General features: G+C 45.9%; 1 protein-coding gene across 6 annotated transcripts in view; it reads right to left on the minus strand.

Moving 5' to 3' along the window:
• TNRC6C (trinucleotide repeat containing adaptor 6C) overlaps positions 1-16,501 on the minus strand; it is a 213,534-nt gene extending 197,033 nt beyond the window's left edge. For 5 of the 6 annotated variants that reach the window (XM_069872848.1, XM_069872859.1, XM_069872854.1 and 2 more), the window contains exon 1: positions 16,482-16,500. The gene's annotated coding sequence lies outside the window, so the exon portion shown is untranslated. Of the gene's footprint in view, positions 1-16,481 lie in introns of all 6 variants that reach the window. The other variant, XM_069872851.1, reaches the window with a different exon arrangement.
• Between the last annotated feature and the right edge of the window lie 7,209 nt (positions 16,502-23,710).

Consider the following 23,710-nt stretch of genomic DNA (forward strand, 5'->3'; position numbering starts at 1 on the left):
CCAGACGTTGAGAGGGGATGTCTCATGGCCAGACAAACAATGAATTTAGGGAAAGAGCTGCCGTGTACTTCCCCACCTCTCACATGAAATTAATGAGGTGCTTCAATTTAATCATCATTAAAATTACATCTTTATTTAGTTACTTAGCAGAGTTTGACTCACTGCGTGGTGTGGAACATGGAGCGATGTCTCCAACATCAACCCTTCCACAGAGATGAGGCAGGGAGGAGGTCCATCCCCCAGAAATGCCCTTTGCCCCCCAGTGCAGCCAGACCGGGTATGTGTATTGAGATCTTAAACTGTCCTCCAGGGCTTATACTTAAGCTAAAACAATGAGGGAAGGGAAATAGCAAGTCAGAGTAAATTGAGAAAATAAGCTCCGAGATTAGTCTAAGACAGGTTTGAGACAGGCAGACATTAGTTCTTTAGATGGTACCAACAAATGGGGAGCTCTTGCAGCATTATCTGTCCCAAGGTTCAGTGCACGTGGCATAGAGAAATTCATTAGAGAAGCAAGAGTTGGAAACAAAAGCATACGGTGAAATAGAGACAAAGAGACACGCCTGATCTCAAGTGCATGTGCAGTTTCTTTTGCATTTGCTCCCTCCCCACCCCCGGTAATTTATTCATCTCAGATGCTCCCGTGAAGTTGCAGGAGGTGGCACAGGGCAGGCAGCTCTCAGCTGCACCCAAAACGGTGCCATGGCCATCCTGAAACACAGGTGAGAGCTCACAGCTCATAAATCCAGCTAAGCAAAGGCTACTCTGGCCACAAGCACCCAGTTTGGTACCAGAAATTACCAGCAAGCAATAGGGATTTATGGGGATCCCCCGTGCCTGGGGATCTGCTGCCTATCTGCAATACTGAAGTCGTGTAAGAAAGCAGAATAAAGAGAGTACAGAGCCCTATGGAAATGGTGGAAAGGAAACCAGTCCTTACTGTACTGGGCATAACATATGCATATAGTAAGAGAGAAAAAGTTTCCAAAGCAAAGAGCTCTGCACAAAAGTAGGAGGAAGGGAGAAACACTCTAGCCCAGAGACAAGCACCTGTGGATCACCCAAGGTCACTCAGAATGTCGAAGGCCCTAGTGAGGTCTTCCTCAAAATCAGCAATGAGCTAGAAAAACACAGACCTTTTTTGTTACTCTAAAATAATTTTCGTCTCCACAGACAATTTCACCACTCCCCCACTCCAGCTTCAGAGCTTGGTGATCTCAGTGGCCTCACTCCTGTTTGATGCTGATGAGAATGAGCAAGATCAGACCTTAATGAGTTATAATACATTTGGAGACATGAAACACTGAGCATCCCTCTTCCCCCACGGATACACACAGCTCCGCATGGATGGAGCACGTCCGCATTATCTGTCAGAAAGTCTTCACTTCCCTTCAACTCATTTAATTCCAGCTCTAGCAGCAAAGGGAGACCCAGCTTCCAACAAGCCCATAGTGATGCCATGGATATGCTAACTCCTCTCCAACTGAGAGACAAAGGATACCTTCAAAGCCACATTTATGTGGCCAGTGATGCCATCTTCCAGTTCTGGGGCTGCTGGCAACGCCCTGCACTGTGTGTGTGCAGAGAAGGCGCTGGCTGTGCACCCCAATTCCACTGCACGCAGACACACCGAGGCTGGGCAGGGGATACCCACAGCTACGGCTTTGCTAAAAGCAACCCAGCTCTGGAGTGAGTGCTTCAATGTCAACCATAAAGAGAGAAAAGGCAGAAATAGTCAGAGCTTATTTGTTAGGGCTACAAATAACAACTACATGTTTAGTTCTTACCTGCGAGCCCTGCTTTGCCTTTGATCTCCGCACAAGTCCTGCTCTGGCAGGGGTTAAGTGCCACCATGCACCACAGAGAACAGTTAGACCTCAACTCACACGGTGACCCCAAAACCAAAGCTTGAGTAGGACATAAGGGGTTTTGTTTGACATTCCTTTTGGGTGGTATTTTTCTTCATGCAGGGAAGATAAAAATTAATCACGTATAGTGGGAAACAGCACTCACACCAGAAAGCTCACTGCATTAAGAATAAAAAAAAGCCCTCAAAAGAGTAAACACCAAACTGCCTACTGCTTTTTACCTTCTTTAAATCAAAATACACTTTGGAAGTAAGAACTCCAAAATTATACCAGGCAAGATGAAACATTAACTCACAAAGAGTGGAGACGGCACAGACTCGAGCCAATACTACAGTTTGTCTACATTAAAAATGCAACATCAGCAGAGGCATCTGAAAGAGTCATTTATCAGCTCCTGGATTAGAGAGACATCTTAAAGTAAGTGCACCATTTATACGCGCATATGCACAAATTGTTTGCTAAGGAAGGAGAGCTGCAGTCTTTGTGCCTTGGAAGTTTCTCTCTAGTCCTCTGGGTAAACGTAGGGCCAGAATGACATTAGGCATGGAAAATAGGAACCTTGCTCATGGTAACAGGGGGTACAATTCATGTGAGCAGCCAGGATGGAAAGTAATCTAATGCTGCAATTTCAGAGAAACAATATAGAGTCACTCACATACATCATGATTAATGGCTGGATACCACAGTGTGAAAACCATTTAAAAAATGGCATTTTTGTCACTGACAATGTTACACATATAGTAAAGGTCATACATGATAAGAGCATTATCCATATTTCTTCTGCAAACATGCTTAACCTTGTAGAGCACAATTCCCTGGAAGATTGGTGATCCATCTCCAGCTGCAAACTGCGCTCTTCAGAACCTGAGAAGGCCAATTTTACATTTATATCATTCACAACCCCACACACAGAGGCTCTGGGAAGCCTGTATGCCTTTTTGAAGTTGTAAGGGATGGAAGGGTTTTGCAGCTGCACCCACTCTTGTCTCTTTTCCATCCACCTCGTCTTTGGTTGTCACCTTGCACTGGAGCTGATGCTGAGCTTCTTGCTGCAGCCGTGCTGGAAAGCGAGGTACCTGCAAATCACCTCTCTAAAGCCTTCTTGAGGAGCCCCTTTGGCACCCTCTGGCCGCAGGAAGGTCCCACCAGTGGGTCGATACACACCAGAGGGGCTCTCTCTGCTACCTGGCAGTGTTTTGCAGTAGGAAGTCAGTAGTTGGTTGATCAGCTGCTATCTGCAGAGAAATCTCATCCCATTCAAGGGGACCTACTTTGGAGGTGGCTTAAAGAAAAGCTTAGATGAGTCCATTGACTAGATGTTCGCTTTTTTGGGAGTTCTATTAAAAGCACACAAATGCTCCCCAAAGGCCATGCAAGGGAGAGTTCCAGGCACTGGGTGAGTCATTTCAGATCAAAACCCAATCTAGCTTGTGCCTTCAGCTCAGATCCTACACACCCTCTGAAGCCCACATGGCTTGCTGTAACCTTTTGTAGTTTCCTCCACGACATGCATAGTCCTCCAGACTTGCTGAAACCCATAAAGTCTGATGCTATAAACCAGATTGCAATCCTGCCTTGCAGATGCTCAAAGCTTGGTTGAAATCTGGGGGAGCACCAATGTTCATTATATTTTGCAGCAGATTGTGTGATCCTCTGGAAACCCCACAGAAAGTGGCACTGAACTGCACATGTACCATTGCCTGCTGGGTGACACACAATAGCAAGTGCCATTTTTTCAATATTTCAATCACCTTTAGCCATGCTTGCACAAATACTCACTCTTTGGCCACACCACACTGACCATCTGCCTCTCAGGGTCCTTTTCCAGCTGGTACTGAGCTCTCTTGTCTAACCGCAGGTCTAGCTGCAATTCAGAGCTACACTCTGTGCTAAGAAGCCAAATGGAACATCTTAAAGATGCCGCACCTAAATCTAATTATATCTACAGCAAGTAAAATCTCTCCGTGAAACAAACATTTGTGCAGTGAGATCCAATGCAAGGCTCATTGCATCCAGTTAGAATTCTACGATAAGCATCTCTGCGATGTCTCACCTTGAGTAGGGATTGGGTACAAGGAGAGGGGCTGTTCTTACTGAAGGATGGCGTTATCCTTCAGCAGGGCACAATCACAAAAGCATCCAAAACATTCACTGCGAGAGGATAAGCGGCAGTGCAGTTCACCACCACTGCGTGCTAAATCTTTGCTAAGAAATAAGCATCACTATGAAAAGTGCAGAGCAGGAGCTGAGTGAGTGGGAGTTCGGAGGCTGCAGGCTGGATCTCTCGCCCATTGCTAGTTCCTAGCTCCCCAGCAGATCTGACCTCCCTTGGAAAGGAGGACGTGATCTCACTCCAGAGGAATTTCCTCCGTGGGAGGCACTGGAAAACGCTATGGGAGGAGATGAGAGCTCGGTGCCTTGCAGGCATCTCCTGGAGCAGGGTCCCTTGTCCCTAGCTGGCTTTGAGATGGGGGCTGGAGCACCCCGGTGCTGGGCAGCACAGCCCTGGGTTCAGAGAGTAACCACCTCAGGGGGAAAAATCGCGACCTGGTAACTTTTGCTTTTCTTGGATAACTGTGATCCCAGATCTCCCCAAGAGCCTCGTGTGTCCCCAGCAGCCAGCGAGGGGCTAAGCCCCTCAACGCGGCCTCTAGTGTGAGACGGGGCTGGGCAAGGAGGAGCTGCCTGCACAGAAGGGATGGAGAGGACTTCCACGCTAGCATTCACAGCTTGTCAGATCAGCTTGCGCTTTCTTATGTGAAGAGCACAGCAAAAGCTTCCCACTGCACTCAGGGTGGGAAAGCTTTTCCCCAGAGTGGTTTGCAAAGACTGGCTAGACCAAATTATTCTTCTCATCATGAGTGCCTCTCTCTGAGCCACCTTACCCATGCAAATACTCAAATGTTATTAATATGAATGAATGCATCTTGTCTCGGGGTGTCTCGTGGTAGGAGCCATTTCAGAAGCACTGGGAGGGTGGAGGGAAGGAGGAAATAAAATTGAGCAGCCCTGGTTGCATCTGTCCTATTCCTCAGATGACAATTTCTCTCTCCCAGGAGTGCCACAGACTAGAGGCACTCACAGATTATACATCATTCAGTCTTTCTCTTTGCAAAATTAGCTTTCTTAGCAAGGAAACAAAGGATTTGCTGTATCGGATCAGGCTACAGAAATGTCTGCTGCTGCATCTGTGCTCTGGTACTTAAGAAACACAGCAGCTCTCCTCTGCTCTGCCGGCCAAGTCCCTGCCCGGGGAGCTGCACACACAGTCAGAGATTGCTTCCAGATTGCCACAGAAATTCATCTGATACTCAGTAGCAGGTAGTTTAACTTCTCTCCTAATTTTGTCATTTTACACAGCCGCAAATGCCCAATATTATTGAGTCCTTTTAAAAACTCAGCCGGAACGTTTATCTCAATAAGTGCCTTCGGCACTGCCCTCCATAAAGCCAACTACATATACCACATAAAAAGAGGGTTTCTTTTTACTAGTTCAAAATTTACTGCCCTGGATGGTTTACTTTATGGCTGTTAATACAGTGAAAGCTTTTGTAAGGAGAGGATGGTGTTGGGGGATAAGGCAGGAGCTAGCAGGAGACAAAGATAACAGCCTGTGGCTAATGTAAGTGTTTCATGTGCCCAGCCCAACAGGAAGATCATAATTCATAACACATCTAATGGCAAGGGTGAGGAGGAGGACCACCGAGACCATTCCCCAGAGGTTCTTGGCACGGATTGTCCCCACCAGCTCTCCTACAGGGAACCACTGGGGCTGAACCTTGATGGCAAAGCCAGCAGTAGCTTTTAATTCTTCTCCTCTTATACAAGTCAGGAAGGGGGAACGAGGGAAACTTCTCAGCCAGGCAGAGCCTGCCATTCCCCATGGACCCAAGGGGAAGGGTTCATAGAAGGGGAGAAATATTAAAGGTGATACAAAGCCCTGAGTCTGCAAACAGCAGCTAAGGAGATAGGGCTGCAGCCTGGGAAATAACAGAGCCTGACACACCAGCAATTGCCTCTTTTCTTTTGACCTTTAACTCCTGGCCCAACACAAAGCCCACAAGTCATATAGCTGTATTTTACAGTCGTGGGTCAAACATCTAGCCAAAGGCACGGGGAAAAGTTTTCTTTCAGGATGAGTGCTGCATGCTGCTGCCAGGATGAGCGAACACGGGCTGTGAAACCTCAGCTTTGCCCTCTCACTGTGCAGCTGCTGGCACTGAGAAGGCACAGCAGGGTGGAAACCTCCCCTCTTCACAGCAGACCAGCTTCAGGGAGTCCCTGTCTCCAATATTCTCAGTAGGAGAGTCCTTCCCAGTTGCGTACAGATGGGAAAGATTTAGCATCTCAGATCCACATGCAGATCCAATTTTTAAACCATAAGCTTGTGCCCTGGTTCTGAACGATTGCTGCCCATTCCTATCCAAAAGACAGTGCAGCCAAAAGACTCTGTAAGAGCAGGTGTGCCCATTCGATGCTTAACCATACAATTCTGCATGGACCAGCACACTGAAGCGTGTGCATGGACACCTCCCTAAGCCTTTGGACTGCATTTGTGCTCAGGTATACAGTAAGACACACACTGCATGAGCACATCTAGGTCTCGGGGCATGTGGAGGCATATGTATTTGCATCAGCTAGGACTGGAGTTAACTGCTGAGAGTGCTCTCTGCTATCTTTTGTGAGCTGAGAACCAGGAGCTGCTGCATAAATCCTTATTCTTGCTAATTACCAGGGAACATCAAACAAGACAAGCGTTTTACTCCTCATCACTGAATTTTGTTATGCTAATTAGAGTTGTATAAGCTGTTGCTATTAAACCTGGAGAGTCAGAAAAAACATTTGCATTAATACCCACAAAGCTGCATCAAAACCTAGTTATTAGTACTTCAATGAGGTTCAGGTTATAGGGAAGTTGCTGCCGTTTCAGGGGCTGGTTTTTTTTGTTTTTAAATCCCACTGTGAGCAAAAATACAAATAAACGCAGGGTGAGGCCTCATGCAGGCAATATTTATTTCAAATGGGGAATTCTAAAAACAAGGAAACTTTGATCAGGAATAGATACAAATAGGAGGGGGAGAGAGGGAGCAGAGCAGTGCAGAGGTTTTGGTTGCTCTGTATACATTGCGGCTCAGAGCCTGTAAGCACTAGATGCCACACTGGGCTTCAGTTTTTGGATTTCTGAGTCCCTGCTACTCCCAGAGACTTTTCTGGATCTGGGTGTTTTGGGTTTAACTCTCTAAAATGCAACCTGGAACAGGATCTGGCTTATAGGCTGGCTGCTGCCTTCATGTGAGGATTGCTATCTCCTCGGAAATCACATGTTCAGAGTCTGCCTTCACTTACATCTCCAGCATTATCCTGAAAACCAGGGGACCCACTGGAAGGATAGGAAGAGGATTTGTGGTTACCAAAACGCTCACACCAAGACACACGTCTGAACCTTCGTGGGGAGCCAACTCTGTAACAAGAATTGGCAACTCCTTCTTTTTAGTGCCAATCACAGCAGCCCCGCGTTTCATCTGGAGACCTCACAGCACTTCAGAAAGGCAAATTATTCCTCCACATGCCCCTTTGATACAACAATTATCACCGTTTGATGCATCAAATGCATCTGAAAAATTTAGGGGAGTCTAAACAGATGACTTGTGAGCAAGGGAAGGGGTACTTTAACCCCTTAGCTCCTGGTGCTGGAATATCATTTTGGTGAGATATTTCTAAAGACCCACACTCACAAAATTATTTCTATCATACAGAGGTGGTGGTATTGCATCCATGTGAACTGGTGTCACAGCAAACATTGTACTGCACAGGGACGCTGTGGCTGGTCTGTACACAGCAGAGGGAACGTATCAGGGAAGGAACTGGGATGCAATTTGAGTAAGGAGCAAGCATCCTTGCCCCAATATAATGTTGTGTGTGTTAAAGCGCTGCATTTGACCCCTGCAACAGGCAAGCGGGCTGTCCTTCTTGCCAGATACTCGGACCAGACTTCATCAATTAGCAAGCTCCCTGGCCCCTTGGTTCAAGCCACAAAACTCTCTTTGCCTGGTATTTATTCCTCAGTAAGGAGCAGACCCTATTGACAGCTAGCTGCTGCTTAAATAATACATCTTGAGCTCTCTGTATCACCCATGGTGTTATTCTATTGATGGGGCTACAAGTTATCTGTTTTTAACAGACCGTTTGTCTCCGATTCCTGGAGAGAGAGAGCCATTTGCTCTCTCACTGTATATTTCTATCAAAGAAGGAAAAAAAAAAAGGAAAGAAAAGCATTTCTTCCATTTTCACTTTCTGGTGGAAACACACAGGTGAATTGAATAGCTGTGTGAAGGAAACAGTGGTTCAGTAATGATGAATTACAGTGGCAGCACTGTGTGCTCCATCATTTTGCTGACGTGGAGGAACTTTAATGCACAGCACACCCCTTCCCAGGCTGCCAATAAACCCATCCCCTGCGCCGAATGGGTGCTCGTATCAACCTCACAGACCTGTGAGATGTGCTGGGAGGAACACACAGCTTGAGGCTACATCCCTCATCCCCAGGGCCAGACCCCATAGCAAGCTCACTGTGCATCCTCAAGCATCAAACTTTCAGAATTCTGGGAGCAACGGGTGCTTATTTCCCTCTGCATGCATCTAACAAAATGAACCACAGTGCCTTTGCCTCCAGAAGACAATGGGAAGCTCTCACTCTGCCTGCCTCGATACAAATCAATATAAGAAGAAGAAACAAACACAAGCTGGGTGCCACCATCCCACAGGACCTGTTCTAACACTGTGCCCTCCCTAATCACAAGCAGATTAAAAAAAAATCCACATCAGCCACGCTACAGTAAGGAGAACTCTAAGAAGGATGAGTTAAATGAAGCCACTGTGAAATGCAATAGATGTCAACTTCTACTTATTTTTTAATTTCATCTCTTACAAGCTTTTTGGAAGCTAACATGATTAAGTTCTTCACACAATTTATTAGCATCGTGTTGGAAATCCAGCAGTATATTACAGTGTCTGAGTAATCCAATTAGTAAAATGTATTTATTTAACCAGAATATTAGCTGCACACAATCCCAAATGAAGTAAAGTCCCTGATCCTGGGGTTCCTCTCACTTCTTGGAATTCATTTACCAGCTAGAGGAAGGTTTACTCTAATGAAATAATTATCAGCCCTATGTTTTTTGAATAATACAAGAAAACCAATCTAGCTGTTCAGCTAACAGCATTTTTTTCCCAGTGGATACTGATGGCACACAGATTTCACAGCAGCATAAAGGTTTTTCTGCCTTTTCCACCTTCCCCTCACCCCAAGTCCAAGGACATCCCCAAATCCCCCCATGCCCAGCTGGATTCCTGTTTGTTTCAGTCAGCAGTCCACATACAAAAGTGAACCTCATACCTTCTTTACCTTGATTTGCCAGAGCTTTGAGATAAATTCATTGTGGGGAGGGAAAGCTCTCAAGCACTTTTTTCCCTTCCTAATAAAGGTGCTGAGTGACAGTCCCCGAGGGATGATGGTCTGAGCTAAAGGGACTGTACTGGGAACACTGCCTGATGTGGGATGGTTTTGGAGGACTATTTTAGCCAATTAATGAAGATTTTGTTTGTTTTCTTTCTCCCCCCCCCCTTTAATTTTATTACCTTAAACACACCCCAGCTCCTATCACAGCAGCATCCCCACCTAGGGTTCCTGTCCCCACTGGGGTGACTCTCCCAGCCCGTGGGGGCGAGGAAAGATGAGTGGTTCCAAGTAGCCACCACTGGCAAGAGAAGGCTCAGTCCTGCCGCAACCCTGCTGGGAGACCACTGCCTCAGCCACCCACCCCAGGGAACGGCTTGCTGTTGACCAATGGTATTTTTCCAAAGCTGCTACTCCAATTTATCTTCATTAACTGGCTTAATTAATTATTTTCCCCTGTGAGCAGCAGCGGGAGATTCAGTCATGAACAAGAGCAGGGAGGTGCGATGTAGCCAGCCCAGCCTGCCGCTCTGCCCTTGTCACTGCCAAGTGACCCTGGCTTTCCAGGCAGCTTTCAACATTTCCCCCTGGCTTTTGGATCTGGGCCTGAGGGGAACTACAGATGGGGTTGGGAGAACCACAACCATCTTTACACTTCTTTTCTCCCATCCTGACAGGACAAAACTCTTGGAGTAATGCAGCATCCCTGGATGAGCATCCCAGAAACCAAAATCTGGGATTTTGAGGAGTCTGTGCATGTAAAGGCACAGAGGGGATGGGTTTGCCTTACTTGCTAGGTATCTGTTTTTCTCACCCTCTGCAGACCAAGACCATGTTCTCCATCTCCCTGTGCTACTGCAGTGGCACCTGTGAGACGACTCTGGAAGCCACAACGGCAAAGCCAGATAGAGAAGGAAGGGACTAACGGCCTGAGTTAATAATAGATACCATTTGCAACGTGCCTCCAAAAAATTAACATCCTGAGGCAAAAGATCTAATTTTATGTTTCCTTTCAGATCCTCCACTGAATGCAGCTGGCGTTGGAGGAGGGAAAGTGTCTGCACAAGCAACTTGATTGGGCTCAGTGTGCAAACCCATGTGATGCTCATTCGCATGCAGAGAATTTGAGAGAGATCCTCCCATTAATGCAAACGGGAATTACCCATGTAATCTTGGGATTAACAGAGCCCAAGGAATTATTTACATTTCCTAAATGAGGGAAATTGTATCAAGTAAGTAAGTCAGAGATATAGAACCGAGGTGTGGGAGGGTAACTCGCTACCTGCATCCTCAGGGACCACCTCCATTTGCCTTTATGAAAATGGGTTCACCTGAGGTTACACAAAATATTTGGTATCTTTGGACAAAAGCTGCAGCTGAGGCACAAAGCAAACGGATTGAGGCCGTCATTTCCACAGAGGGAGTTGTGCAAAGCTCAGATCCTGAGTCTGGGCCTGCAGATATTCCCTGGGTTGCAGTGTGTAACTCCTCCTCCACCATTGATTACAGCAGCAGTGGGAATAATTAAGACTGTTTTCTTACATTTTCATTTAATTTCTCCTGCAAAGTCTCTCCCACAATCACCTTGTCCCTTCAGTAGTGCCCAGTGAGACTGCTGGGTCAGGACAAAGACCTGCTACCTCCCAGTTCACACAGAGCATCCCTGTCATTGAGTCCACCACTAAGCTTCAAAATCAGGCTCAAATCATCACCCAGAGCATTCACCACACCGTGCTTTGCAGTCTTTACTCATCAAAAGCTGCAGTGACAGGCAGCAGAGCCCTCAGAGCCCCATCATCTCCCAAATGCTATAAGACTCATAATAATCACAGCAACAACAACAACAGTTACAATAACCCTCCATCCTTCACACACCAGATGACAATGAGTCAGACTCCATTTCCAAACTAAGACATCTCGCGTCCTATTCTCCCTCCCCTCCAGACTAATAGCTGACAATGTATGCCTTCCACATTAATGATAAGGGTTCAAGGGGAAAGAGACTGCTCTCCCGTTTCGCTGACATTACACTCTCCTATGTACCCACCAACATACCCTAAGGCAAGAGAACTAGTAATAGGTTTCTCTAACTGCCTCCTGCATCAAATTTGACATCGGGTGCTTTCTTCTCCTTTCCCATCGCTCACCTTATAACTCTGTCATCATCATTGATTTTGACTTAAGGAGAGAAAAAAAGCCCCAACCCGCTCCCCCTGCTCGTACAGCACCAAGGTAGAGAAGCAGCGTTGCTGTGGGGATTTGGAGCAGGGAAGAGGCAGGCCAGGGGACTGCTTCTACTTGCCCCCATCTCAGTTGTGAAGGGACCAAGGCAGCAAGCTGGGAGTGTTTGTTGCACCCAGCAGGCTGGATTTACAGCCCCAGGACACTATGACTGACTGTGGAGATGTTTCCTGGATAACAGGTCCCACCGTTTGGGTTTTCAGTGTCTTTTTGTGTTGGGCTCACCTTTCCACTGTGGTCAGGATTTGTTAATTTTAAGCAGAACTCGTTTCTCCTCCTTCTGTCTTTCTATCAGAGAAAAGATAGCTGGGGTGAACTACTTCTGGACTGCAGCATTCTAATACAGTGAAAACCCCTCTGTGACTTCCCCAAATTCTCAGCATTGCTATTTGCAGCAGAGGTGATGCTTGGCCTCAGCAAGATCTTGGTCCTGGTGGTGGGAAGGGGTGAGTGGTAGCTTCACCACAGAGGGGAGAAGGACCCTTCCTAGCAGCAACCCTTGGAATGGTGCCATGTACATCCCACAGTGCAAAAGATTGACAATTTCCCCTCACTTTATTTATGAGATGATCAAGGTTCTCATTCATAGAATCATAGAATCATAGATATCAGGTTGGAAGAGACCCACCGGATCATCGAGTCCAACCGTTCCTATCAAACACTAATCCACATCCCTCAGCGCCTCCTCAACTCGTCCTTTAAACCCCTCCAGGGAAGGTGACTCAACCCCCTCCCTGGGCAGCCTGTTCCAGTGCCCAGTGACCCTTTCTCCTGGAGAAGAGGGCTGAGCTCCCATGCCAGCACTGGCTGCTGTCAGGAGATATCTCAGACCCATGGCCATTGCTTGTCTTGTACAGCTGCATCCAAAGAGCTAACTTATGGGAGCTACAACTGTGCTGAAAGGGGAAGGGACCTGTCAAAATCCCCCAGCACAGGACAATCTACTACAGCCCAGATATACCATGCCAGCACGTTCTGGGAGAGCGGCAGGCTGCTGCTGCCTGGTTTCTTCACAGACACCCAGAAGCGAATCCCCAGTGTGCGGCTGACCTGCAGCTGGTGTTTTCTTTGATTTATGTCAGGGCCTATTTGCTTCCTCTGCTTAAAACAATTCAGTTTGTGTCAGCAGTAAATGGAACTGTGTACTGTCCAGCAGCTGTTTGGCTGCTACCTGAAATGAGTTTCACTCCAGTTCTTATCAAGCAGAAATCCTCTTAATCCCCAAAACTGCCACAGCCTTGGAGCTGCGATGGCGAGGTGATTATAACAGGGGAAGGCATAATGCAAGCCAGGTACACATCAAGAGTCTGGGAATTACAGGTGACTTTTTTTTGCAGGTTCACAGCCACTTTGGACACAGTGACATGTGTAAATGAGATCTGGTCTTCGCCTGCGGAGACCGGTCCACTGCAGACGGGCATCAGCAAGGTTTAACCGTGGCTGGAACACAAGGCTGGGCTGAACAGGGTGCCAGATGGCCTCTGGTGTTTTCACTGCTGTCTCGCTGGTGGCACAGGCAGACTCATAACAGTGAAAACACCGATGGCTGCTAAGACTTGCTTACGTTGAGCCTCTTGCTCATAAAGCAAATGGGGACTGGTTCAGGAAAAACCCAGAAGAGATGGAATCGGAATCCATGCTGCACCCCTTACACCCTGATGAGTCTCCTAGTGAAGGACTTAACTAATGAGGCTGTTGGCAGCGAGCAGGGATGCTGCACAAGGAGCCGGGAACATTTGCCTAAAGCCATTCTGAATTCATTAAAGAGGATGGTAAGAGCTGGATTGCTCCACTCAGGGACCCAGTGCGAGGCCACATAACCTGCTTGTCCCACCAAAAACCAATGATCACAGCTTGACTAGCGAGTATCAGATGCTTTCAACACGCAGCTTGCAAACAAGCTGCAGACCAAAAGCAATTTGAAGGAATTATTTGGGAAATAATTCTAAATAATGAATGAATGGAGAAAACTGCAAGCTGTTTACAGATAACTCACCCGCAGAAAAGAGCTGAATTTGCCGAGTAGATGATTCACTATTGATTATTACCCCAGCTCTAGCTGCAACCTTATTTAAAGCATTAATTAAGACAAGTCTTCATAGTTCAGCATATTCTAATCTGTTACAAGAGGAAGAGCTCTCGAGCTCAGCGCTGCCCTCCTGGAAGGAAATCTGGAGATTTACACCCTGCTCCTGGCTCCTGCCTGGATGGGGAGGAGGTGGGAGGACACCAAGCAGAGCCAAGCACCAGCCTGTCTGAAAACGGAGGACATCCCAGACAGCCAATACAAATATTTCAGCAGACTGTGGGTCAGGGCTCGGTGACAGCCTGGGTACAGCAGGGAAAGACTTGATCCTACCTGGCTGTTCACCGGATTTCAAAAGGGACAGCTGACTCTTAGGATAAATCTTTTAAAGACAGCCAAGGCAATCTGGCTGTCCCTGTGGATGGCTGCCCTCAAATGACCTGTTGCCAAGTCTGCCCCAGTACCATAATATTTGCTCTAAAACACACCCCAAATGACACTGCAAGTGCAAGTGCCCCTTGTGGCACCCAGCCCCAAAGGAAAGGTTTGCACTGCTCTCCCAGGTTGCAGCTCTGGCAGCCCCAATATCAGCCCCTGTAACCAGCAACGTGTCCAGAAGCACAAACCCCCTGGAGTCACACTAAGGAAAAGGAACCTGTTTTTCCTTTCAATTACACAGCACAACAACTGCATCTACCACTACATCTGCAAGGCAACGGCACACAGGTGCAAACGCAAACACATGGGCAACCAGTCTGCTCTTCAGCCAGGCTCTGGCACATGTAGGTACTGATGGCGCAATATTAAACAAGCCTCCAGCTAATAAAATGGGTGGATGAGGCACTGAGGGGCATGGTTTAGTGTTTGATAGGAATGGTTGGACTTGATGATCCGGTGGGTCTTCTCCAACCTGGTGATTCTATGATTCTATGATTCTATGATTCTATGAAACACAGGATTGCGTCTTCAGCAATGCATGGATATGAAAATGGAACAGAGCCATCCAATCCAGCAGAGCAAGGCTTCTGACTCAAAACCCAGAGGAATACGGCTCGTGATGCTGAGGGAAAAGGGCAAGTTGTTGCTCTTCAGCTGTGCTCCCCAAGATGGATCTGGAGCCTCCTTTGCTCTGCAGAGCCACCGATCCCCTGCCCATGACTTCACGAGACCTCATTGCTCTCTACAACTACCTGAAAGGAGGTTGTAGAGAGGAGGGTGCTGGCCTCTTCTCCCAAGTGACAGGGGACAGGACAAGAGGAAATGACCTCAAGCTCCACCAGGGGAGATTTAGGCTGGACATTAGGAAAAAATTTTTCATGGAAAGGGTCATTGGGCACTGGCAGAGGCTGCCCAGGGAGGGGGTTGAGTCACCTTCCCTGGAGGTGTTTAAGGGATGGGTGGACGAGGTGCTAAGGGGCATGGTTTAGTGTTTGATAGGAATGGTTGGACTCGATGATCCGGTGGGTCTCTTCCAACCTGGTTATTCTGTGATTCTGTGACTGCTTGCACAGCTCTTTGCAGGCAAACACATGCTTATTTTGCCCACATACTGAAGAAATGAGGATACAACAAACTGAAGGTAAAATGCTCCTTCTTTCAACCATCTCATTAGCTCAGCATTGCTCAAAGCATGTTTCCATCGTTCTAGGTGACTTGGAGTACAGATAGAGCAAGTTAGCACCTGCATTAAGCAAGCGCAGTGTATGAATGATTTTTGTTCTCATAACTTTGTCCCCAAAATAAACGTTCATGCAGCGCAGTTTTAACAAGCTATGAAATCCAGACAACCAATGACTCTGCTCGTAACCCATTTCCATGTCAATGGTGAACTGATACAAGATCTTCCACGAGTTGTCCTTAGTTCACCTGGGTAAGGTTCACCAGCAGAGCCATCAGGCCCTTTCTTGCCACTCAGCGCTATTTGGTGTGAGGCTCACTCAGCGTCACATCATGGTCAAGCCATGACCAGCTGAATGGCCTACATAGTCTTAATTTTTTTCTGATGTATTCACAAAGATTAAAAGCAAGGTTCCAGTAAAAGCCCCTTTCTCCCCCATTAGACGCAATCAGCCACAAGCTGCGTTTCACAGGGATGAGCTTCAAGGTAAAGTTAGACTTGACCACTAACCAAGGAAAGATAGCAGGAGATAAATTAAAAATTCAAACACAATATAGCATAATCAGTTGAACTTTAGCAGCACGTCTAGATTCTTGACAATTTCAGTGCTTCTACAGATTGTTTGGGAATGTAATGAAAATGATTTCATATCATCTTTGCAAAAAAGCCTTGTCAAGATTGGAAACATTTGAAATAACCATTTGAAAGACACATGGAAAAACATCCAATTGCTCCTAATCCAGGTGTTCAAAATTAGTCCTTGAAGGTGACCACACAGAAGCAGACACTACTACATTATTCACAGCTGCATAATTTTTCATACACACAAGTGTGGGACAGAGCATATTTCCCTGTCCAATGTGTTCTTTAAAAGAATACAAGAAGGGGAAGAAAAGAAAATCTCAATAACTCACTTTGACCTGACTTTTATCTCCAGCTCTCCTGTCAGCCTCATGACCAGCACTGGAAGTCATGCACTGCCCTGGTCTCACCACCACCTCATAATGCCAGGTGGCCAATACAGTGCTGAGCTGGTCACAGGTGGTCACGCAGGTATGACCCACACCCGTGCACGCAAGCTGCTTTGTCGGCCCTCAGCCAGCCCCACACATAAACCCTTGTGCCAGAGCTCCATAGCTTATTTTTAGCTGAGCAGTGACCACGCAGGGCCAGCCCATCTCCTCCTGATCAGGTCCTGCATGGTTGCACAGCTCATCATCAAAAACACAAGCAAATGTTTTTCATGGATACGAACCAAAGCAGAATCCCTACCTGCTCTTGACTCCTTCCAAGGCTGTTTTGTGGTAAGGGCTTATCTGGTGGTTTATCCTTTGCTGAAAGACAGAAAAAAACAAAGAACAAAAGCTTGTCAAACAGCAGTTTGATTAAAAAGGATGAGATGCTCCTATACGGGGAGGAAAGATACATTTCCTGTTTACTTTTATTACGCCCCATTGCATGCAATATACACTTGAAAATTCACATAATTCTCTCCACCTGGTTTATTTAGTTTTTCCATTCATCAAACTCTCCTCTCTCACCATCAGAGTGTGTATTGGTAATTAGGGCAGAGCAACAGATTGAGTTAAAATGAGCAAGTCTCCTTGTTGGAGCTGTTGCTTCACCTGCCTCTCTCCAACACAAAGTCAATCCAAATCTTTTGGGGAATTCAAGCAAATTTACATTAACATGACTATAATGCACTCCTCGAAAAGATGTATTAGAACTAGAAACTGTGTGAGGAAGGGTGACCAAGACAAGGACAGACACAGAACAGCTTTTTCAAAAGGGGATATGCATAAAGCATCTGTGTGCAGCAGACAAGCCTTGCAGTTGTGAGCTGTAGGTACTATTTCTCTTGGCTGAATTTCCTTTACTTTGTACAATAAATGCCTTTGCTTTGGGAGCAGTGTGACCTGCATTCATGTCCTCTGTCACCATGAAGTTCCTATGTCTGAATTGGCTGCAGTGTAAAAACTGTGACTTTCATTACCAAGCCTCTGCATTTCCTGGCCAAACCTGGTTTGGCTGGGGAAAGGCAGAGATGTTGGGAGCCTTCTTCTGTGCCCTCTCAGCTACAGAGATTTCTAGACAACATCGGTGCCTTGCAGACATGCTTAGTAGAGCTTATGGTGCTATAAAAAATGCTGCGTCTAATTGTCTTTATTTAAAAGAATGTCTCCGAAACCTCAACAACAGAACTTGCAAAAGCTTCATTGGGCTCTCCCTATGCTTTTTTGCTCCCCCTTCTAAATCCTAGCACCACCATCAGATTTGATCCCGTTATTTGGGATCAGTCTTGTGGGAAGAAGCCACTGTGCACATTCCATGCATAGGAACAGTCCAGGAAAAGCCAATCTGGCTTCTGCGTGAGGACCCTTTTCACCATCCCCGCAACATGTTAAGAAATATGTCAGTGGTTAGCACAACTGACATTGCTGCCAATGGGAAATAGCTAGGCCTGAAACCCTTTGTGAAACAAATACCTTGGCATGGGAGCAAGCTTTTTGCACCAGATGGACCCCCTGGTCACTTGGTAAATCCAGTTCTTAGGCTTTGCCACAAAGAGGCTTAAAATTAATTAGCAGGTTTTTGGGTTGTTTTTTTTTTTGAAAGAGTTCTGTGCACCCTTGTGTGTGTGTAAGGACGATCATTAGGAGCTTTCCAGTACTTAGAAGCCAAGACGAGGATTTATAGTTTGCAAGAGAGTTTCTTTTATAGTGGGCGATTTCAAACTGTTAAAGGTAGATGCCTTGAAGAAAAATAACGTTCCCAGCAAAGAATGGGAAGGTCATTGCTTTTATAAAGGTGACCACCACTGTAAAATGGTTTGGGTTGGAAGGGACATCAAAGCCCATCCAGTTCCACCCTCTGCCATGGGCAGGGACACCTTCCACTGGATCAGGGGCTCCGAGCCCCATCCAACCTGGCCTTGAACATCTCCAGGGATGGGGCAGCCACCGCTGCTCTGGGCAACCTGGGCCAGGGCATCCCCACCCTCACAGGAAAACATCTCTTCCTAATTTCTTATCTAAATCTCCCCTTAGTCTTATCACAGCACTCCCCGATTAAGTTAATGAAGCTTTGGTGGGAGCAGGGTTTTGAACAGGGAGGTGAGGGTGCCTCCCCTGGCAGTGTGGTTTCCAGGAATCGCACTTTTTCCACCCAGAAATAACCCCATGTGAGGTGCCTGCAGGTCCTCCAAAGCCTGCCAGCAGAGCTTGCATTTTGGGGCATTCACCCTCACCCTAACCTTGTCAGGAGCCAACTAGAGCCAAAAACAATTAAAAACCCCACCCCATTAATTTAGTAATAACTTTGAAAAATGCAGAAAGCACTGGGAGGATACATCCACAATTTAAATTTAAAAAATTTCAAGTTTTTCATCTACTCTGGAGGACAAGAGAAAATCCCTCCGTGTTGGAAGTGGAGTGCTGTGATCCCATTCATTGCTATTTACGGTCTGTGCTGCCTCCCCAGGAGCTCGCAGTGTCCACCAGCACACGGAAGAGGAGGAGATGCATTATAAACCATGAATAAGGAGTACAATGTGGGGCGTGTTAGCACTTCTTGGTCCTCCTTTTTAGTAAGGTTTTATATGGGAAGGCTGGTGCTGCCAGGCAGCTTCATTGCACTGACGACACCTTTATTCTAGAAATAAAAGTACAACTTTCTGCTGCTTTGGAAATACTATCCCTGGATTCTTTAGCCTTTAATAACTCCTGCAAGTATTAATTGGTTTACATACAAGATTCTGATGACCAGACCTGAAAAAAATTGAAGAATTTTTGCTTTGCCATTAATCCACTTGCTGCTGGCTACTGACAATAAGCAAAATCCATGATTTTGACAGAAAACTTTCTACACAGCCTGTACTGTGCACTTCCTCCCCCGGCTTTACCACTCGCTGCTTCTAGAGAAATTTCCTTTGGAAAGGAGCTTTTATCAGTGTTTTGCTGGTGGTGTTTGACATCGATGCTGAGGAGTGTGGAGCAGCACCACGCTTAAAGCTCTGTCAGTCTGCCCACTCAGGCATGTTCTCTCCTGTCTAGCTGCTTGAGCAGTACCAAGATGAGAAATTTATGGCAAGATAGACAAGTTTAGAAGTAGAAATGCTATTTCAAAGACTCAAACGGCCAGAAATACAGGAAACTCTAAGCCAAAAGGACACACTTTTTAAAGGAGAAGTCACCTAAGGTTGGTAAACTGGACTGCAAACCTCCTCCTTCTATCCCAGCTTTGGCCTGATGACACAGAAATTTAAATCTTATCCTTTCAATCATTAGAAATCATGGCTTTACAGGACCTGAGATCACACAGGTATTTGGAAAGTTAATTTCATATGACAAACTGGGTTCCTAGGACAGAAATTGTTCCCCTCATCTACTGCCAAGCCCCTAGGAGAAAATCTGGGGAGTGCCTACAGCAACGTCCATCATCTGTATTAATCCATTGACACAGTTCTTACTCTCAATTTTCTGTTCTATCCTAAGAAAGTTGGATTTCATGTACAATAATATGAGGACAGCAGAGGTGAGGGTATTTGCTTTGAGAAAAGCATAAGGAAGATAATATTACCAGGCTAGACTACATACAACTACAACTGTTCAAGTATTAAATCCATTTTTTACCATCAAGAGTGTTATCCAACAGCATAAGAAATACAAGCAGAAGAAAATATTCTTAAGCGAAGGAATTGATGGTCAAAGCCTGAAAATTTGGTAAAATGCTTTTCCACTTCATGTCCTACAAGCTGTCAGCACAAGGATGGAAAACTGCAGATCAGTAATTGCAAAGGACACTTCTTCTTTCTTATACTGTCTCTGTCTGTAAGGCAGGAGGATTGCAAGTCAATTAATTATCTCCAACATCAGTTTACTTGAAGATCTCTTTTTTCCAGCAGTGCATCAAAGGAGACTGATAGAAGCCTTGATTAGAGGGATAATGAAGGAAATCTCTAATAGATTATATCATTTCTTGCCCGTCTGCAGCCGTTCTCCAACTGGCTGCTTTTGCAGGGCTGGGATTCATGTCTGGAAAATATCACAAGCATGTAAATCCACCTCAAATGCAAAACTTATGGAAAAATTCAAGTAATTGCATGTTTACCATATTTTTGTCAAAGGTCTGGAAAAAAGAGATCAGACCATCTGACTAGCAATAGAGTAGAGCTTTTCCATGTGTCCTATTAGAGTCTCTGACTCCGTGGAGATAATCCATATTTTGAAGTCACATCAGACACGGATAGAGAAAACTTGTTAGATAATACAGAGAAAGATCAGAGCAGAGGCAGGGGGAGAGCGTATGCTGATGTGGGGGTAAGACAGGCAGTTTGATGTCTACCTTATTATCTGTCCTAGAAAACCTTTTCCTAACAATGACCACTAGCAGGGGCCATAGATGAGGTGGTTTATCTGATTTTTTTTCTCTCTAATCTGGCCTGCTTTCACCTGCAACACAGCATCTCATCCAGTTCTTGCTTCAAACTAACAGGAGCACTTGGACAGCAAAATTGGTTCCCACTGCAGGGGAGGAAACTTTGGTACCGCAGAGTCCCAGCTCTCCATCCCTGTCACAACAGTGCTCCATAGCTCATCTCTGCATTTGAAATCCCTTAAGGATTTTCATGCCATTTCCCTCTTACCCAGACGGTACACGTGCTGCCAAATCTAATAGCGAGGAGAAATGAAGTGTCAGGTTCTGATACACCAATGCACTGATTTGATTCCTATCTCACGCAGATAAACCCCAAGTCATTCCCAAGAAGTCTCAGTGGCACATTTAAGCAATCTGTCTCTAAGATGAGACTGAAGATTCTCCGTGGTGTCTGGTGCTTAATCATAGAATCACTAGGTTGGAAAGGACCCACTGGGTCATCAAGTCCAACCATTCCCATCAATAAACTATTGGTTGTGCCAAACCTGAGATGCTCCAACATCTGAAGTGAGCGTTTGAAAAAAACCACTGTGCTAACAAAGGAATTATAAAAGGTCTTGGAAAAGAAGTACAGAGGGACAGCACCATCAGCACATCACCCATCGCAGCCATCCATGCACCTCTGTCACCCAGCTCTCATCCTGGTCAATGGGTGGCACGGAGAGATGCTTCAGGCCTTGCTCTGGTCCCTCCTGTCCCCAAGAGCCACCAAAGGCAAAAGTAAATGACACCACGCAAAGAAGCAGAAGTAAAGGAGAAGGAGGAGCAGAAAGTGTTTTATGGGGTTAAACATCCCAGTCTGAAGTAAAGCTATTTCCTTCGGTCTCCTGCCATTTCCTTGTGGAAGCTTATCATCTCCAGCTGGGACAATATAAAGGCCCATTTAATCGAGATCCATTTAACACTGAATCACGCTAACAAGATTACTTAGCCAGGGCTAATTCTGCATTTGCTGAGGTGCAGTATCCAGGGTGAGTAATCTCTGTGTGCTGGTAGCAGGTTCAGAGACAGGTTAGCCACTGGCTTAGCATCACAGACAAAACATGGAAAGTACATGGAGGACCATGACAATGAAATTGCAGCCAGTTTAGCCTATTGGGCTATTTCCTTTTCCCTACTCAGTGTTATTTGAGATCAGTGCAGAGAGGGCTTCCTCATTACCCCACAGGATCCTAAAAGGGGAATTATTTTCTTTGTCCTCACAAGCAGCTGAGCAGGCAATACAGCAAAATCCTCTTCAGTCATTATCTGTTAAGTGCATGGCATCCTTTTGTGAGTTAAATGACACAGTATTTCTTGCATGGGACTGAATTCAAAAGGTTTTGCCTTCCATCAGGAGATAACTCAAGATTTGAGTGCTAATTGAATACATTTATATGCACACAAGTGATAGGCATTCATACAATTTCTTAAAGTAGATTCTTACCATTCAGTCATTTAAAAATATAGCACTAAGGGCTCTATTATTTATGATTATTAAATCACAAATCTGAGTAGCAAAATACTTCACTCAGGGAAAGTGCAAAGAGGCTGTTTCAGAGGAAAATCTCCTTTTTCAGACCTTGCAGAACACCACATCATCACAGGAGGATGCTAATAATCAATATTGTTTTATAGTTAAAGCCCTCAAAGTGACTTACTCAGGTAAATGGATTAATCCTAATCACCCCTTCAAGTGTCCCCAAATCCTCCAAGTAGTCAGAAGTAAGGCTGAGCTGTTCTGGTGAAATATTCAGTTTTTCATAGGTGTTTTCTGACTCATCATGCTGCTGGCATAAGATTTGGGATGTCCTCAGACATTACCTTCCTTGGTTTGTGAAGATGGGATTTGTTGTCACTTTAGGAGGGATTCATCTCATCTGGTGTCAGAGGTCCACAAGGCAAGTGTCTATACCTGATTTAGTCTCTTAAATGCATAAGTGGAGAGAAATTGGAGTGATTTGTCAGACCTGTTTTAGGCAACCACCTCAAGATGAGAGCAATTGCCTGCTGGAGGTGTCCATTTCTCTCCATTGATGGTAAATGAGGTCTAAGTGCTCAGTGCAGATGCCGAGACCCAGGCATCATCAAACAAGTCAGGTGAGATAGATCCTATCCAGCATAATTGCAGCCTTTCAAAAGGGAATTCATCCTCTCCAGCCCTCCTCGGCGTTTACTGTAACCATTTGAGCAATTTTCCAAGGTTTTGTTTTTGTGTAATAACTTTTGGTCCTTCTCCCCACTCGGGTGGACAAGCCTTCAGGTAGGGCAGCTGGGCTGTTAAAGGAAAGAGAGGGGTGGTGAGAGTGCCCTGTGCTTTTCCTTTCACAGAACAGAGCAGATCTCATGGTTTTATTTTGCAGCTCAGCCCAGAGCCTCTTATGATGCTCCAAGGGCTCACCTCAGCAGAGCATCAACTCAACGGTGGGTCAAACCCATCTCCACAGGTTGTCTGCAAGATTTTCTGGGGTGGACAAATGCTCCCTTCCTCCAAATGAAGAACACAAGCTATGCCAGGTCAAAAGGAGAAGACCAGAGTTGACAAGATGACCTCCAGAGGTCCCTTCCAACTCCAGTTGTTTCATGATTCTATGAAAGAGGAAAAGGTCTCCAGGACAGTATCTTCACAGCATGGGTATCCTCATGCTCAGAGAGCTAGAGAGGACACGCTTTGCTCTTGGTAACACCCAGTCCTTCAGCACTGCTGGGCAGGGAGATCTGAGAAGTTTTAAGGTAAACAAACAAACAAAAATAACAAAAAACCCCACCAAACGCCTATGGTGCTGGGTGCCTTTCAGGTATGGCAGCAGCTGGGCAAAACCCTTCAGTATCATAATTTATATTCAGATTTCTAAGCCCACTTGAATCCAGCTCACATCCCATTCTCAAAGATTGACTTAGACACTTAGGAAACTAAACACCACTTAGACACGGGCTTTCAGACCCCAATATGCAAAAGCATGCGAGTGTGTAATGCTACCTCAAGTGCCTAATATACACCAATTCCAGGGCGAGATTAAGAGCTTACATCAGAGCTGGAACAAATCCTTGTGCAATGCTGGCCAAGTGCAGAGGTCACTTGTGGA

Source organism: Phaenicophaeus curvirostris, chromosome 19 (genome assembly GCF_032191515.1).
Source record: "Phaenicophaeus curvirostris isolate KB17595 chromosome 19, BPBGC_Pcur_1.0, whole genome shotgun sequence".
Classification (NCBI taxonomy): domain Eukaryota; kingdom Metazoa; phylum Chordata; class Aves; order Cuculiformes; family Cuculidae; genus Phaenicophaeus; species Phaenicophaeus curvirostris.